This window comes from Adiantum capillus-veneris, chromosome 23 (assembly GCF_014529385.1).
Source record: "Adiantum capillus-veneris isolate H3 chromosome 23, ASM1452938v2, whole genome shotgun sequence".
NCBI classification, from domain to species: Eukaryota; Viridiplantae; Streptophyta; class Polypodiopsida; order Polypodiales; family Pteridaceae; genus Adiantum; species Adiantum capillus-veneris.
The window spans coordinates 60,334,017-60,340,253 of record NC_140953.1 but is presented as its reverse complement, the minus strand read 5'-3'; the positions used below and the strand labels follow the sequence as shown (position 1 = coordinate 60,340,253).

The following is a 6,237-nucleotide window of genomic DNA, read 5'->3' as shown; positions in this document are numbered from 1 at the left end:
CAATGCACAAGCGATTTGTATAAAAACTAGATCTTCATGCTCGTCGAAGGCTGTGAGAAAGTAGCAATTGACTAGGAGCTCCTTTCCTTCGAGTTCCACATAGTCGGAATGAGGCAACCTTCTCACAATTTCATAAAGAACATCCTCCTCAAGTCCAATCAAGCTTGCAAGATTTAAAGACTCCACTTGTTCTACAAAACTCCTGGACAAAAGCTCCTTAGGATTATGGTTAAATCATTCATAAGCATCAAGAGATTTACAATGTCTCTATGAACAAAGTGTCATAGAAAGTAGAGAAGGATGAGAATTTATACAAATTTGCAATCTTCTCTATGCTCTCTTTATTAAGACAAGCCCTAAATAGCTCCCTATCTCCTTTGTTGAAAGTGAATGGAAGACTATTAATAAGACGCAAATGAGGGAAAAATTCACCAAATGTGAGTCTATGAAGCATGAACTCTGGTCGCAAGTTTCCTGAAGAGTCTTCCTCAATGGTGAAATGCACTCGCCAAACACCAAATTTCACTCTATTTACCAATCTTAGGGCACACAGTATTTGGATGAATGTACAGTCTTCCTTAGTGCCCAACAGCAAAAGGAAAATGGAATCCACACGCAGGACCTTTCGTCTTAGCTTCACCACCCTCTTGTTATGAGGGAGACGCTTTACTAGCTAGATCTCTAAGGATTGAATTTTCACTGCACACACACTCCTTGTTCGAACAAATGATCGTTTTTTTGTTTTTGTAACAAACGTAGACAAAAAAAAGCCAACATACACACTATTTTGTTTGGTTGCACTTCATTTTAAAATAGAGTCTTACCATAGCCCGAGCGAAAACTTCCGAGCGAACCAAAAATCGAGCGAGATTCACAAATGAGAAGCTCATTAATAAGGAGAGAGCTTTTTTCTCTTTTGGCCTTCTAGGATTTGTTTTGGATTTGCATCCATCTCTCTCTCTCTCTCTCTCTCTCTCTCTCTCTCTCTCTCTCTCAATAAAAGTGGGGCTTTGACCCTTTGCATTAAATCAGAATTGGCCATAAGTCCATATAAAAGAAATATGGGAAAGACCCTGATGGACGTACAATGACATCATGGATAAACCACACGATACATCTAGGGATAAAGAAACGTGGTAGAGTGTAGCTATCTGGATACTGATCAAGTCTACACAAATCTACCCAAAGCTCTATCCACCTCAGGAGATGTAGCAAAAACCACAAAGTCTAGTGCTGGTTATTTGACTGATATAAAGCATCCGCTATAAAAACCTCTTATAGCAGCGCACAAAAGCCAATGGAATTGTGAAAACCCTAGGCCGTGCCTCCAAAATCATTTTCATCCACTCTAACATTTCTTGATGATGTATCCCGAAAAAGGATGTGGATCTAAGGCACAACCAAACCGTAAGAGAGGCAAGGGGACCCACTGGCTGTCCACCTTAATGGCCAAGGGATCAATGTACCAAGGTGTACATCTCTCTGACCAAACCAACTACCCTAAAGCCTCTCTAAATTGGCTCTCAAATTTACTTGCAAATTTTTTTCCATCCATAAAGTAATTGGCCTCAACCATTGTCTACTCCGATACGATATCATAGATAACTTCCCTTTTCCAGAAGGAATTATCATGTAAGACCTGTACCCTAAATATTGATAATGGGAGCACTCTCTAGACCAAGGAATATATGGTTGTTCCACACATAGTGGCGCACTTCTCAAATATATACCTAGAGATCTCCATGGGTCAACCACAAAAAACTGAGCCAGCAAGATCTCAAATACCGGGACAATTGTTAGAGATACAAAGCCAGCTTAATAGTCAAAATCCTTTGCAAATTGCAAAGAGTCACTTCCTTGCCCCCCATAGCAACAAAGGCTCCTACCGAACTGCCATCAATTGTTGGTCCTCCTCTATCATTCTGTCAGCAATGGCCTTGGTACCTACTCTTGATTGTAATCTAGTAGCCTCTCCTCTGGAGTCTGTCTGGGGGCTGCTCTGGCTCTGGAAATCTTTGTTTCAATACCCTTTTGTAAACAAGGATAGGCCGTGCTTGTTCCTATCTACCTGCCAATCTCTTTCTCTCTCGCTATGTCTGCTCAACATTGTGCTATTATTGAGCACTTTGCTATTGGTCACTCTCCATGAAGTCTTGTTGTTGTGTAGAACTCTAGTGTGACTATGAGGATTGTCTCCTCCTCCGACTAGTTAGTCATCTCTGTTGTCTCTCTCTAGGGAAATTCCTTACCAAGTGCCCCATATCATGCCATCTAAGACACAAGTTCGGTCTACCCATAACAACAATCCTCTACAAATGCAACACACCTTTTCACTCAAAAGTGATGATATCTTAAAAGACTAAGGAAGGGGCACTAGCCACATTTATAGGTTACACAGATGTCTGAAGCTGCATTGAACTCTTAAATGATATACCAAAGATAGAACCCATCTATAACAACATGTCTAGCTATAATTGTCATTGGAGGTGGCATAATACTCGAGAGAGAGCTATTGAACTTAAAACCCTTCTCAAACTCAAATGGCAGTGAGTGTGATAAAGGGTGGGAGCAATATATGCGGAGGACGTACCAATGTGCATGAGTGAGTTGGGGTGGGGGGAGGGGGGAGGGGGGGGGGGAGGTGTGACAACCTTAGAGCACGCTATGCAAGCAAAATAGGTGGGCATCAAGGGAGACTCTGCAAGGCGGAGGTAGGCAAGGGCAAGCATAGGTGGCGGGCCAGTGTGCGCATAGGTAGGCCTAGTGTACAAAGGTAGAGAGAGAGAGAGGGGGTGCTCTCTAAAGAGAGTCTCTCTCTCTCTCTCTCTCTCTCCTCTCTCTCTCTCTCTCTCTCTCTCTCTCTCTCTCTCTCTCGTTGTTTGTAGAATGTGCGCGTCCTACACACAACGAAAGAGGGTGAGAGAGACTCTCTTTAGAAAGACCCCCCCCCTCTCTCTCTCTCTTTATCCCTCTCTCTCTCTAGTATTGTAGCCTACTACACACACACACACACACACACACACACACACACACACACACACACAGAGGGGGGGGGGTGGGATGGGGCGGCTACCCTCTCTCTCTCTCTCTCTCTCTCTCTCTCTCTCTCTCTCTCTCTCTCTAGTAGCGGCCTACTACACACACACACACACACACACAGAGGGCAGTCGCCCCACCCCTCTCTCTCTCTCTCTATGTGTAGGAGCACCCACATATTAATTCGAGCCTCTATCTCTCTCTCTCTCTCTCTCGCTATGTGTAGGAGCGCATGTCGATGTGCGCTCCTACACACACCCAGAGAGAGAGAGAGAGAGAGAGAGAGAGAGAGAGAGAGAGAGAGAGAGAGAGAGAGAGAGAGAGAGAGAGAGAGAGAGAGAGAGAGAGAGAGAGAGAGAGTGAGAGAGAGAGAGAGAGATAGTGAGAGAGAGAGAGACAGAGGAGTCCAAGGAGGACGTGGGCGCTGAGGTGGTGGGCATCCACCTTGCAGGCCCTGGAAAAAGTGGTGAGCGTCAATTCCATTTTCACGGCAGCCGCCTTCATTGGCCTATCGCAGAGTAAAGCCAGGTTTCCAAGGACCCACCGACCCCTGCTACACCTCCACGCACCTGTTGCGCGATCTCGTCCTTCTAGAGGTGCTCTCCTTCAGCTGCTTCCTCATGTCTAGCCTGGTGGCGCCTTTGCTGTCGCCCACCCTCTGCCGCATCTGCTGCAAATGGCACTTGTTGACGCCCATGTGGAAATGACAACGTCGCTGCTACCGACGAAACGAGAAACCGACAGCCCATGGCGTAGCTGGTGTGCATCCACAACACAAGAATTAAAACTGGTGTGTGTACACACTCTCTCTCTCTCTCTCTCTCTCTCTCTCTCTCTCTCTCTAATTAGCTCGTTGTGTCATGTAGGAGCGCACGTCAATGTGCACTCCTACATGTCTCTCTCTCTCTCTCTCTCTCTCTCTCTCTCTCTCTCTCATATAGGAGCACACGTCCTACATGAGAGAGAGAGAGAGAGCAAGAGAGAGAGCCTCTGCCGCCTCTTCAACACCAGCTGCCCCATGGGCTGTCGGTTTCTCGTTGCACCGTCTTCTGGGGTTTCTCATTGTGTGCGTCCAGAGCTTTCTCCGGCAACAGCAACGTTGTCATGTGTGGGCGGTAGCAAGTGCCATTTGCAACGCGTCCACAACACAAGCATTAAAATGGGTGGCCATCGCCCACATAAGGACTGCGTACGCTTTCTTCGATTGGGACTGCTTGCTACTTCCATCGGCTCCCTCTCTCCCTCTCCCTCTCGTTGTGTCATGTAGGAGCGCACGTTGACGTTTGCTTGCTACTTCCATCGACTCCCTCTCTCTCTCTCTCTCTCTCTCTCATGTAGGAGCGCATGTTGATGTGTGCTCCTACATGAGAGAGAGAGAGAGAGAGAGAGAGAGAGAGAGAGAGAGAGAGAGACTCTGCCGCCTCTTCATCTCACCCTCTGCCGCCTCTGCTGCAAGTGGCACTTGCTACTGCCCACACATGATAACATCGTTGTTGCCCGAGAAAACTATGGAGGCACGAAACGAGAAACCCCAGAAGACGGCGCAACAAGAAATCGATAGCCCACGGCGCAGCTGGTGTGCGTCCACAACACAAGCATTAAAACGGGTGGCCATCGCCCACATCAGGGCTGCATACGCTTTCTCCGAATATTTGGACTGCTTGCTACTTCCATCAGCTCCCTCTCTTTTTCTCTCGTTGTGTCATGTAGGAGCGCACGTCAACGTGCACTTGCATCTTCAGAAATAGCTTCATCAAGTTGGGCTGCCTCAAGGGTTTGCAGAGAAGCCACGTATGCATTGAGGACGTTCTTGTTATTATTAGCGACTTCAATGTGGTCAGCATCATCGTAGCAGGGCAGAGACACCTTCGTAGCAAAAGAAACTGAAGCATCTGGAGCATCGAATGTTGGGCTGCCAGTAGCTTGAAGGTTTGCTTCATCAGTTCCATCAGGCTTTGTTGCCTCGTGACCACAACAGGGCAAGGAGGTGAGAATGGCAGGGCTGGTCACTACAGGAGCAATATTGCATGCGTGAGAAGCATCGGTTAACGCATTAATATCCACCTTTTTTGTTTGATTTGTTGGTTCCATCAGAGAATCAAGGAACTCGGTCATAATGGTTGCTTGCTCATCATTATAGGGTGCAACTTCTGCAAGTGGTTCGTCCTTCATTTGAGCAGCATGGACCTCGGGCACAGCAGGATGCACTGGAGCAGTAGGAACTTGTGGCAACATGATGACAGTGGTGTCATTTGCGGTTGCTTGAGTGGCAGCGGCATGCGTTGCGGCAGCATCTATGAGAGCCAGGGCAATTTCAGCCTCAGCAGCTGGAATGGATTCAGTTGCAATGACTGCATTAGCTTCTACAATAGGTTCAGTCGTTATTACAGAAGTGGCGCGGGCAGCATTTGTTGCAGTAGCAACGGCAGCAGCAAGCTCTGCCCCATTTGGTTGATGTCGGGGCTCCATCAGGGATTCAAGAAAGGCGGTGATAACTTCTTCCTCATCATGGGCTGCAGCGGGGAAGGTTTCATCTGCATCAAGGTAAATCAGCAGGGACTCGACTGCACATTCAGTTGCAGGTTCCAGAGAATCACTGTCAGAGAGAGCAGCAAGTGTAATTTGGGCAGCATGAAGAGGGGCCTCGATCGTTACTTCAGCAGGGACTGCATTATCGCCTTCATCTTCTTGTATCAGGGAAATGATAGGGTTCTCCACACCACCATCAGGTCCGACGTCTCTTTTGGCTGCATAATCAGCAGCAAGGGTTGACGCGGGTGCATCTGCCAGGCAATTGGGCATGGCTTCAAGAAGTTGGCCATTGCAAGTTGGTGAGGACCCAGCGTTTGTTGTATTCAAGCAGGTAACCATATCGGCTGCATGATTGCAGTAGCAGATCAATAGAGGTGCGACGTCCATACATGTTGGAGCGATGTCCATCAGGACGTCATTATCAGCAACGTCATAGGCTTGTACTGCACATGCCTGCAGAAGCCAAGATCTGGAAACTTTCGCGCGAGGGGGCTTGTTGGTATGGATCTCGTGATACCATGTAGAATTGAGGAGGGAGCAGCCCCCCTCAAAGGGATCATACATGTGTGTTCTACATCGTGCATAGTAAGTGACGCAGGCACTATGAGAGAGAGAGAGAGAGAGAGAGAGAGAGTACGTGCAGACACGAGAAGGTGTGGATAGAATGCG

General features: G+C 47.5%; 1 pseudogene; it reads right to left on the bottom strand.

Annotated features, from left to right (window-relative positions):
* Window positions 1-4,709: 4,709 nt before the first annotated feature.
* LOC147427844 (uncharacterized) lies at window positions 4,710-5,907 on the bottom strand (annotated as a pseudogene).
* Between the last annotated feature and the right edge of the window lie 330 nt (window positions 5,908-6,237).